Source organism: Rousettus aegyptiacus, unplaced genomic scaffold (assembly GCF_014176215.1).
Source record: "Rousettus aegyptiacus isolate mRouAeg1 unplaced genomic scaffold, mRouAeg1.p scaffold_m13_p_13, whole genome shotgun sequence".
NCBI classification, from domain to species: domain Eukaryota; kingdom Metazoa; phylum Chordata; class Mammalia; order Chiroptera; family Pteropodidae; genus Rousettus; species Rousettus aegyptiacus.
In genome coordinates, this window is record NW_023416288.1 from 75,197,556 (window position 1) to 75,210,964 (window position 13,409).

Consider the following 13,409-nt stretch of genomic DNA (forward strand, 5'->3'; position numbering starts at 1 on the left):
ATGATTCTGAAGGTGCTGAATTGGAAGAGGAAGTATTAGGTAGATATAGAAATTAATATAGATGTAAATCTGTAAGTGTATGTATGCACGTGTGTATTTTTATACATATAATCCCAAGCTTTGTTTACTAAAAGAGCCTGAGATCAGTAGCGATGAACACATCTAGATTATAGATCACAGCTGCTGAATATTATTCTCTACTGAAAGGAATCAGGCATCTTTGGAGAAATAACTGATTACTTCTGATTACTTTTTCTGGAGGAGCAAAACAAACAAGATAAGCCTGGAATATTTGTTAGTTCCAGAAAGCAAACAGTGCTAAAAGAATAACAGGGACAAGTCAAAAAGGCTTGAAAGTCAGCTTGAAGCAAATCCTATTGGCAAAAGTTGGAACAATTTGAGCATTAAAATAATGATACTAATAGACAATAGCCCATAAAGTAAAATAGGAACCTGTGAGCTCATACTGAAATAAATAGAAAAATAAATTAATAATTGAAAACTTTGATGAACAGGATAATTACACTAAAGAAGCATAATACAAAATCATTAGAGGAGATAGAGTACTAAAAAAATAATACTTGATTAATTCAAAAGAAGGTAGAAAAGAAAAGGAATGAATAACCGATAGGACAAATGGAAAACAAATAGCAAAATTTGTTCAGATTTAAAATTAACTTTATTGCTAATTATAGTAAGTGTAAATAGACTAATGGTTTCAATTAAAAGTCAGTAATTGTCAAACTAAATAAGACTTTTGCTCCTTCAGCACGTTTTTGGGTTACCTAACTTTTTGTTGTAGAAAAGTGTCGTGCAATGCACAGGATTACTGAGGATGTCTAACAGCATCCCTGGCCTCTACCCATTAGAAAGCAGTAGCAGCATCCCTCTCCCTTTAATAGTGACAAAAAAAAAAAAAAAAATGTCTCCAGATATTACCATTTGTCACTTGGGGGACAAAATCAGGACCGATTGACCAATACTTGGTGAAAACCAAAATCCAACAATATGCTGTATATAAGAAATACATGTAAAATATAAAGACACTGATAGTTTTAAAGGATGGAAAAAAGAATACAAATATTAATCATAAAGTTGTTACTAATATTAGTACAAATTTGAAGACAAAGAGTATTTCCAGAAATAGCGATATTTCACAAGAATAAGATCTACCTATTTAGTTAAATAATTAGGAGCTTTTGGTCAATGTGGAGGAGTAGGAAGACCCTGTGCTTGCCTCCTCTCACAACCATGTCAAAACTACAACTGAACTACAAAATAACCATCTTAGACTTGAGAATTCCCTGAAGTCTAACTGAACAGAGGTCCTATAATTAAGGATATACAGAAAAAGCCACTTCGAAACAGAGATACAAAACAAGCTGATCCCACACACACACAAGTGTGGCGAGAGATCAGCTATTGAGAACCTCCTGAGAAGTGAGAGGTCGCAGCCCCATATCAGGCTCCCCAGCCCAGGGTTCTAGTGCCTGGAAAAGAAGTCCTCACTTCTTTTCACTTGTGGCTGTGAAAAACAACAGAGATTGTGGCTAACATGGAGGGCTGCTGGAGCCATAGGCTTCCTCTTAAGGAGCCCATGCATGAAATTATTTGTTCATGACTCATTTGCTGTGAGCTCCAGCACTGGGGAGTAGAGTAGCTCAAAAGGCACCAGGGATACCTGGGGAGGAACTGAATTCTTTGGCTTCAAGGCAGGGTTAGTGGTGTAGCTTTCACACAGAAGTGCTTATAGAAACGATTGTTCCTTTGTTGAGCCTACTCCTCACCTACGTGCAGACACAAGTGAGTCCCATATCTGAATCTCTAGGAACCTAGCTAACACTTTTTCCCCCACCTTGGTGATTCCCTGAGAACCCATCCCACCCAACTTGTGGGCCCACCCAAGCCACTTCCAGGCTTTTTCAAATAAGTGGCCTGTCTTGGCTCATGCTACAACTTTCTAAAATCTCTCAAAGGTTCACAAATTCCAAGCCTTGCCCTATACCACTTGCTCAGCAGCCTAACCCTGTCACTAGCAGCAACTAGCCTCAGTTTGCAGCTTAGCCACTTCCAGACATCTACAAGTCCAGAACAAGTGGCAACCATCTGCAGATTAGCGGAGTACAGGCAGCAGCTGACCTTGGCCTGCAACAGTACCTCTCCCAAGAAGCCCCATAACAAACACACCCAGTGGCCAGCTTCAGACCACACCAGCACACCACCCAACCACCTACACAAAAGAAACACCCAAAGGGCAAACTGTGCAGGCACCAGAGTCGTGCTAAAGTGAATTCTATGCCATAGAGTCAGCCCCTGCATAACAGCACCTTCACTGTAGTCATGGCCAATCCTCATGACCAACAGTCTGAGGATCAATCTCTCCTACTGATGTGCAAACAGCAACCAAGTCTCAACAGGAGAGCACACACAACCCACTTGAAAAACACATCAGTGGCGCCCAGCTCAGGTGACCAGGGAAGACTGGCCCTGGGCCTTGCAGGACACCCACTATGTAAGGCCACTCTACTAAGACCAGGAGAAATAGCGGGCCCATCGAACACATAAAAACAAAGGGTGGCAGCCAAAATGAAGAGACAGAAATGTCCTAAATGAAAGTACAAAACAAAGCTCCAGAAAAACAATCAAACAAAATGGAGACAAGCAATCTACCAGATGCAGAGTTCAAAATACTGGCTATAAAAATGCTCAATGAATTTAGGGGAAGAATAGATGAAATCAGTAAGAACTTTAGCAAAGAAAATGTAAGAAAGAACCAGTCAGAAATGAATAATAAAATAACTGAAATGAAGAATACCTTAGAAAGAATCAATAGTAGATTAGATGAAGCAGAGGATCAAATCAACAATTTAAAAGACATGGTAACAGAAAACACCCAGTCAAAACAGCAACAAGAAAAAAGAATCTAAAAAAATGAGGATAGTATAAGGGACCTCTTGGACAATATCAAGCTTACCAACATTTATGTCATAGGGGTGCCAGAAGGAGGAGAGAGAGCAAGGAATTGAAAACCTATTTGAAGAAATAATGACTGAAAACTTCCCTGACCTGATGAAGGATATAGACATACAAGCCCAGGAAACACAGAGAGTCCCAAATAAGATGAACTTAAAGAGGCTCACACCAAGACACATCATAATTAAATGCCAAAGGTTCAAGACAATCTTAAAATCAGCAAGAGAAAAGCAAAGGAGCTCTCATAACAATCAGCTTATTTCTCAACAGAAACTTTGCAAGCCAGAAGGGATTGTCATTAACTATTCAAAGTGATGAAAAGCAAAGACATACAACAAAGATTATTCTACCTGGCAAAGCCATTATTTAGAATTGGACTGATAAAGTGCTTCCCAGAGAGAAGAAGCTAAAGGAGTTAATCACCACCAAGCCAGTATTGCAAGAAATTTTGGGGAGACTTCTTTAAAGAGAAGAAAAAAAATTAAAAAATATGAATAATAAAATGGCAATAACTACATATCTAGCAACAATTACTTTAAATGTAAATGGATTAAATGTTGTAACTTTTAAAAAAGTGTGGCTGAATGAATAAGGAAACAAGACCTTTACATTTGCTTCCTACAAGAGACTCACTTTAAATCAAAAGACACATAGAGATTGAAAGTAAAGGGATGAAAAAAGGTGTTTTGTGAAAATAGAAACAAGCAGACAAAAGTTGGGGTAGCAATACTAAGACCAGACAAAACATACTAAAATCAAAGACTGTAACAAGAGGCAAAAAATCACCCATTAATCCTACTTCTGGGTATTCATCTGAAGAAACTCAAAACACGACTTGAAGGGACATATGAATCCATATGTTTCTTGCAGCATTATTTACAATAGCCAAGATATGAAGGCAATCTTGGTGTCTATCGATGGATGAATGGATAAAGGAGACAAATGCCATATGTCACATGTGTAAAAAAACAAACATACCAACAAAACAGAAACAAATTTATAGAGAACATTTTGATGGTTGCCAGATGGGGAAGAGTGAGATATTGGTGAAAAAGGAGAAGGGATTAAAAAGTACAAAGTAGTAGTTAAAAAATCATCATGGGGATGTAAAGTATAGTATAAAGAATATAGTCAATAATATTTTAATAACTATGTATGGTGTCAGATATATTGGGGTGATCACTTCATAATTTGTATAAATGTCTAATCACCATGTTGTATGCCTGAAACCAATATTGTATGCCAACTGTAACTGAAATATAAAAATGTATTTGAAAATTGATCTACCTATCAAAAGCACTTAAATATGCATGTGCCTAATAATAAAACTTCAAAATACATAAAGCATAAATCAATAGAAACAAAGAAGATAAAATTATTTCGAGATTTAAACACTGCTTATTCAGTAATTGCTAGAATAACTAGATGAAAGTCAAAAAGGTTATAGAACATTTGAACAATGCTTTTAACCAAATTGACTTAAATGATACTTTTCAACAGTTGCAAAATATGCATTCTTTTCATTATGCCTGGAATGTTCACCAAGATAGGCCATATTGTTGACCAAAACAATACAACTCTCACTAAATTACAAGTGACTGCAATGAGACAAAATATTGCTATACTACAAAAGAAATAAAAATCAATAATGAAAATGACTAATGAGAAAGACAAAGATATCTAGAAAAATCCCCAAATATTTGAAATTGACATACTTAAAAAAGAAAACAAACAAACAAAAACAAAAAACTCCTGGGCCAAAGATGAAATTTTAAATATTTTAAATTAAATGTCAAAATTCTCCAAAATCATTTGTTTTCATACCCTTTCTTTGCTGGCACTTTAAGTAAATGATAGAGTAAAGCCAGCATTGAGTCAGAATTATTTACATTGTCAGTACACAGAATATAGATACTCATTTTTAATGTACATATAGGTCAAATGATATCTGGAAAGAGTTTGTCAATTAATAGATATGGTTAAAGCATATTTTAGGTAACAACCAAATCATAAAGATTTCTCCAAAGATTTATATATAAGAAACTTGAAGCTCTTTTTAAATCTAGGGCCCCTGGGATTCTTCTTGTGGAGGATTACAGATCCATGTAAAACCTCCAACACAAGAAAGAACTCAGACCCTCCTCACATGGAACCCTACCTCTTGAGAGAAGACATTTCAACTAAGTGACCGGTCTAACTAGGAAGTGATTCTCCCTCTTGAGTACCGTAACTGAAGCCCCTTACCTAAGTGATTAGGACTATTTAACAAGAGATACAACCGAGCTTATTCTGGCACTTAAAAAATAGATATTCCTATCCTAGCCTAGAAACGGTAATTTGCTCTGGCTAAGGTAAAAGTCTTCCAATTACACAACTTCACCAAAATCCCTGAAGCACCTTCAGTCTCACTCAAGTCCTTTCATCTGGTCCATCTAAATTTTTACCTAAATTCCAAACCAGTAATTCTTTTGGACAAATGCACAAATCAACGTTTTTACACTCGATAATACGCGCCAAAATTTTGATTGGTTATACTTGCTATAATAGATTGAAAAATTCTTTCTCATCCCACTTCTCTTTGGATAGCCAAAAATAAAAATGTATTGATTAAAACAATTTAACTGATTTCCTGCATCCTTGGGAAACCATGTACCCTTCATTTTTTAAATTATTAAGTTTATTGAGGTTACATTGGTTAATAACATTATATAAGTTTCAAGTGTACAAATTCTATTATACATCATCTGTAGATTGCATTGTGTGCTCAATATCCAAAGTCTAGTCTCCCTCCATCAGCATAAATTTGACCCCCTTTACTATCCTCATCCTCCCCCCACCTTCCTTCTCTCCTGGTAACCAACAGGTAGTTTTCTGTCTATGAGTTTGTTTGTCTGTTTTTTTTTTTTGGTTTATTTGTGAAATTATATAATTCTTGTCCTTTTCTGCCTGACTTATTTTGCTTAGGATGATTCTTTCAATATCCATCTGTGTTGCAAATGGTAGTATTTCATTTTCTCTTATGGTTCAGTAGTGTTCCATTGAATATATGTACCACATCTGCTTTATTCAATCATCCATCAAAGGACATTTAGGTTGTTTCCACATCTTAGCTACCATGCATAATGCTGTAATGAACATAGATGTACATATATTCTTATTAGTAAATGTTTTACATTTTTCAGGTAGATACCCAGTAGAAGGATCGCTGGGTCATATGGTAGATTTATTCTTAATTTTTTGAGGAACCTCCATACTGTTTTCCAAAGTGGCTCTACCAACTTAACATTCTCACCAGCAGTGTATGAGTGCTCTTTTCTCCATATTCTCAACAGCTATTATTTCTTATTTCATTTATAATAGCAATTCTAACAGGTGTGAAGTAGTATCTTATTGTTTTGATTTGCATTTTCCTTATTGCTAGTGAGGTTGAGCATCTCCTCATACATCTGTTGGCCATTTATATGTCTTCCTGGAAAAAGTGTCTGTTCGGGTTCTCTGCCCATTTTTTAATAGGATTGTTGGAGTTTTTGTTGTTGTTGTTGTTGTTGTTGAGTTGTATAAGTTCTTTATATATGTTGGAAAGTAACTCCCTATCACAGGCGTTGTTTGCAAATGTCTTCTCCCTTTTTGTTTGTTTTCTTTTTATTTTGTTGATGGTTTCTTTTACTGTGCAGAAGCTTTTTAGTTTGATGTAGTTCCATCACTTACTTATGCTTTTGCTATCCTTGCCTTTGGGGTCAAGTTCATAAAATCCTCCCTGAGACTAAAGTCCATAAGTTTAATACCTATGTTTTCTTCTATGTATTTTATTGTTTCAAGTTTTATATTTAGATGTTCAATCCATTTTGAGTTTATTTTTGTGTATGGTGTCAATTAGCAGTCTAGTTTCATTCTTTTGCATGTGACTTTCCAATTTTCCCACCACAACTTATTGAAGCAGCTCTCTTTTTTTCATTGCATATTTTTGACCCTTTTGTTGAAAAATTAGTTCCCCATACACATGTAGATTTATGTCTGGGCTATCAATTTCGTTACATTAATCTGCGTGTCTGTTTTTTCTGCCAATACCATGCTGTTTTGATTATTGTAGCTTCGTAGTACAATTTGAAGTGATGGAGGATGATACGTCTGGATTTTCTCTTTCCTCTCAGTATTGCTTTGGCTATTCAATGTCTTTTGTACAAATTGAATTTCATACAAGTTTCATACAAATTGCATTTTTTGTTTACATCTTTGAAAAAATGCAATGGAATTTTTATGGAGATTGTATTAAATCTGTATATTGTTTTATGTAAAATGGCTATTTTAACTATATTGATTTTTCCAATTTGCGAACATGGAATGTATTTTCATTTCTTTATGTCTTCTCAATTTCTTTTAACAACGTTTTATAGGTTTTTTGCATCTTTTGTTAAATTTTTTTCTAAGAATATTTTTTGTTGTTACAACTGCAAACAGATTTTTATTATTTCTTTTTCCGATAGTTCATTGTAAGCATATAAGAACCAATGGATTTTTGTACATTGATTTTGTATTCTGCAACTTTATTGTATTTGTTTATTATTTTTAATTTTTTTTTTGGTGGATTAGTAAGGGTTTTCTATTTAAAACATCATATCATTTGCAAGAAGTGACAACTTTACTTCTTCATTTCTAATATGGATGTCTTTTAATTCTTTCTCTTGCCTGATTGCTCTGGCTAGGAATTTCTATACTTTGTTGAATAACGTAGGTGAGAGTGGGCATCTTGTCTTGTTCCTGATATTAGAGGAAAAGCTTTCAGTTTTTCATCATTAAGTATGATATTAGCTGAGAGTTCATCATATATGGCTTTTATTATGTTCTATCTTGTCAAATGCAGAAGACAGTGGAATAACATATTCAGAATTCTAGATGGAAATGCTACCAACCAAGAATTATATACCCAGAAAAGCTTGAGAGAATTTAGATCTGCCTACCAAAAAATGCTAAAGACCTTATACTGAGAGGAAATGAATGACTCAGAAGAAAGGAAGAACACCAGAAATGGTAAATGTGTGGGTAATTGTAAAAATTTGTACAAATATTTTTTCTTTTATTTTTTAATTACTTTAAGAGATATTAGATTGTATAAAACTGTAATTATAATACTATATCATTGAGTTTATAAAGTAAATTGATGTCATATATATGACACTAATAGCACAAAAAAGAATGAAGGAAAAACAGTTACATTGGAGCAGAATTGGTCTATTTTACCAAAATTTGTCTGCATTAAGCTAATGTACATTGTGATCAGTTTTGTTGCATACAGTAATCTCTAGCACAGCCACTAAGAAAATAGCTCAAAACAGTATGCTTAAAAATTTGACAGAGGAATTAAAATGATATACTAAAAATGTTTGACACAAAAGAAGGCTGTAAAGGAGAAACAGATAAACAAGAAATATATGAGTTATGTAGAAGACAGCAAAATGAAGATACTTCCAAAGAAATAAATAATTATATTAATGTGATTACACTCTAATTGAAAGGCAGAAATTGTCAGACTGGATAAAAAAGCAATATCCAAATATATGCTGTCTATAAAAGATACAACACAGTTTTCAAGACACAACTAGTTGAAAATAAAAGGATATTAATATAGTTGGAGTGACTGAATTAAGACAAAACAGACTTTAAGTTAAGAAATATTTTTAGAGACAAAGAGAGATGTTTCATAATGATGAGTCAGCATATCATGAAAATGAAATTTTAAATTTATAGTAGCAAAAGAGACTCAAATCGCAATGAAAACTAACAAAATTAAAGGTGATCTAGATAAACAACTATAATTAAGGATTTCAATGCTGCATGTTAAAATTGAATGGAAAAAAATAGACACAATCAAAATAGATATAGAAGAATTAACAAATATTAATTCATTTAACCTAACTAGTATAGACTGTGGTAAATTGAGATGTATGTAGCCATCCACATTCTACTCAACAAGGAATACACAGTCATTTCAAGTACAATTGGAACATTCTCCAGAACAGACCATACAGTAAGCCATAAAACAATCAAAGTATATTCTCTGCACAACTAAATTAAATTACAAATCAATAGCATATATAAATTGGAGAAATCCCCATATCTTTGGAAATTAAATAACATGCTTATGAATAATCCATGAGACTGAGAAGAAATCACAAGACAAATTAGAAAACATTTTAAAAGGCACATTTCAAAAAGTATAGGATGCAGCTAAAGCAGTACTTTATGTGTGTGTGTATGTGTGTGTGTGTGTATAAATACCGATATTCGAAAAGTATCAAATCAATAAACTAAGCTTCTAATTTAAGAAGAATAGACAAAGAACAAATTAAACCTGAAACAAGAGAAGAAAAACAAATAATGGGTAGGAAAATAATGAGTAAGGATATTTTTCCAACTCATTTGAAGGAGCTAGTTGTACCTTAGAACTAAAACCAAAAACTTTATAAGAAAGGAGAAAAATCAACATAAACATAGACACAAAAACTCCTAAAAAATATTAGATATTGAATTCAGCAACATAAAAAGGATAGGATTATATACCATGACGAAATGGTATTTATCCCAGGAATGCAAACCTGGTTAACAAATGAAAATCAACTAATGTAATAAAGCACATTAATAGAATAAATGCAAAAACCACATGATTATCTCAATAGACTCAGAAAAATCATTCAAGAAAATCCAACAACAATTTATGATAAAATTTCTTAAATTAGAAATAGAAGATTGCTTTCTCAGCCTGATAAAGAGAGTCTACAGAAATGTATTAATTGCTTTCTATTCACCCCATTAGTGAAGGAGATATTCTTACCCTAGGGTTTCGGGCACGACTGAATATATAACACCTGCTCCTCGACAAATGAGATCAACATCAGTTTATTAGTCACATATACATATAGTTTAGGGAAGCAGTACACTATGTGCCATAAAGGGCCACATAGTGTTCGCATTGGGGAACAGAGTGAATAATCACGGGTTGTGGGAGGCAAGCTCTGTAGTGTCAAGAGGGTGACGTACCCTTTAGTGCTTGCAAGAGGATGTGATTGGTTTGTTTGAATAAGCCCATCGCCTGCCAGGGAACTGAAACCTGCTACTGCAAGATGAGCAGGAACTCCATCTGGTCTGTTTGATAAGAAGGATTTTTTTTTTTTTAAGCTATAAGACTATATCCATGAGAACAGAAGGGGGAGAGGAATCTGTGGTTAGGCTATTTGAGGCCTTCCCAATTTTACTGGATGACAAGGCAGTTTTTATATGAGGATAAGTTTTTATTTCTCTGTGGTAAATACATAAGAGTGCAACTGATAGGTCATATAGTAGTTGTATGCTTAGTTTTTAAAGAAACTGGCAAATCGTTTTTTCAGAATGGCTAGGAATTATCTTTTAAAAAGTAGTTATGTTTATTGTTAACACTGACTGGATAAGAGAAAGACAAGGAAAGCAAGGTCTTATTTGAAGACCTCATTCAAACTTAGATATTTTTCATGAAAAGGAAACTCAAAGTCTAATCATACCCTTAATTATTGAAAAATGACAGTTAATTATTAACAAAGTATCTTTGAGAGAAAAGCAATTTATTAATAAAGTTAACTCAACATTTACAAATATTTTTAATGTTGACCTAGAAGTTCGATATCAGTAGTACTTCTATAGTATATTGATGTTATATTTAGCAACCTCTGAATATTTTACTCAACATTTTTAGATTGAAAATATGGGAAACATATTCCATATATTCCCAAATATGTAAACCTATTTATCTTGATTTGTTATTATTAAAGAGCAAGCCCTCAGAAATAAAGACATATTGTTTTTTTTTTCCAAAATAAGATAAACCGTATCCTTTGATGTTGAAAAATCAAACTTTCAGTAGATTTCTGAGTGCCTACTAGTTTCATTGTGATATCACGAGAGAGTCTGTGGTGAAAAGATGGAAATAGTTCCTTCCCTAATGGAGAATACAGTGTCTGGTGAAGACAGACATTCCACAAGTGATTACAATGTTAGCAAGCAGAAGAAAGAAAAGCTATAAATATGTACATAAAGGGACTCACTGTGATATGGCAGAAATTGTAGGCTAGAAAAAATAACATCTGAAAATGATTTTGAGTTAACAGAGTCAAATGAAAGAGGAAGAATGTCACTAAAGTGAAAAGAACTTTGGCATATTTCAGAAGTCATTGAATGTCACTGTGGTTGAAACTCAGAAGAGTCAAGGGATGGAAAGCAGGAGCCAGATCATGATGGGTCTGGTAGGCATTAAATTTTATTCAAGTTGCATTTGAAAAAATTTTAAACAAGGGGCTGTCATAATCAGATTTCTACTTTAAAAGTACAATGCACTTTTTCAACGATTTGTATTTGCTTATGTCAGGCACCGGGAAGTGCTTCCTATCTGGATCTTCTTTATTTTTCAGTTTGGGATTTTCCTGCTTGTGGGTAGTATAAATTCAATAGATAGTAAAAATTCAAACCCACAAATTACAAATAAATAAATGGATAGGTTTAAAAATTCTCAGAAGGGACAATATTATTGTTGTTGTTATGGTTGTTATTTTTTTTTTTTTATCACCCAGTGCTATAGCCCAGACAGATTTCCTCTTAGTTTCCGTTTGCTGGCTGTAAATTTTTTTTCTTTTTTCTTTTTCCAACATGTATGATTCTTTTGTTATAATTAATTAATTTTTTTGGTGACATTAGTTAATAAAATCTGATAAGTTTCAGCTGTACATTTTAACAGTAAGACATATATGTATTTACATTGTGTTTTCACCTCCCTCAGTTAAATATTTTCACCCACCACATATTTGACCCCTTTTACCAGATATACCTCCACACTCTTCCTCTTCTCCACCATCTGGTAACCAATAGTCTATTGTCCATGTCAATGATCTGTCCTGTTTGTTGCTTTTAGGTTTATATCCCACATATAAGTGATATCATGCGATTTTCAACTTTTTCTTTTTTAAAACATTTTATTTATTTATTTTTTTAACATTTTATTTATTTTTTTATCACTCTCCCTCCCCTCTGGTAACCACTAGTCTATTGTCCATATCCATGAGTCTGTTTGTTTGTCTTGTTAATTTGTTGCTTTTTGGTTTATATCCCATATATATAATATCACGTGACTTTCAATTTTTTCAATTGGCTTATTTCGCTTAGGATTATTATCTCAAGGTCCAACCACGTTGTCACAAAATGACAGTATTTCATCTCTTCTTATGGCTGAGTAATGTGCCATTGTATAATATGTACCACAGTTTCTTTATCCAATCATCTATCATAGGACCCTTCGATAGCTTCCATGTCCTGGCCACTGTGAATAATGCTGCTATGAACATCAGTGTGCAAATATCTTTTCAGATATGGATTTTCAAGTTTTGGGGGTAAATACCCAGTAGCAGGATTGCTGAATCATATGGTAGATCAATTTTTAGTTTTTTGAGGAACCTCCAAACTGTTTTCTGTAGTGGTTATACCAGTTTGCAGTCTCACCAGCAGTGTATGAGGGTTCCTTTTTCTCTGCATCCTCTCCAACATTTGTTAGTGCTTGTACTGTTGATAACAGCTATTCTAACAGGTGTGAGATGGTATCTCATTGTTTTGATTTGCATTTCCCTAACAGCTACCAATGTTGAGCATCTTTTCATATATCTGTTGGTGATTTGTCTTCTTGGGAGAAGTGTCTTTTCAGGTCTTCTGCCAATTTTTAAATTGGATTGTTTTTGTTGTTGTTGTTATTGAGTGGTATGAATTTTTTGTATGTTTTGTATATTAGGCCCTTATCGGAGGCATTGCTTGCAAATATCTTCTCGCATTCAGATGGATATCTCTTTGCCTTGTTGACAGTTTCTTCTGCTGTGCAGAAGCTTTATAGTTTGATGTAGTCCCATTCATTAATTTTACTTCCCTTGCCTTTGAGGTCAAATTCACAAAATCCTTTTTAAGTCCAAGTCCTTGAGTTTAGTTCCTGTTGTTTTTTTTCTATACATTTTATTGTTTCAAGTTTTATATTCAGGTCCTTAATCCATTTTGAGTTAATTTTAGTGTGCAGTGATAAACAACAGTCTAGTTTCATTCTTTGGCAGGTGGCTTTCCAGTTTTCTCAGCGCCATTTATTGAAGAGGCTTTCCTTTCTCCACTGTATGTTTTTGGCTCTTTTGTCAAAAATTATTTGACTATGTAAATATGGGTTTACTTCTGGACTCTCAATTCCGTTCCACTGGTCCATGTGTCTGTTTTTCTGCCAATACCATGCCATTTCGATTATTGATGCTTTGTAGTTCATTTGCAGTCAGGCAGAGTGATGCCTCCAGCCTAATTCATTTTCTCAGGATGGCTTTGAGATTTTGTGGTCTTCTGTGCTTCCATACAAATCTGATATTTTTTGTTCCATTTCTTTAAGAAATGCTGAT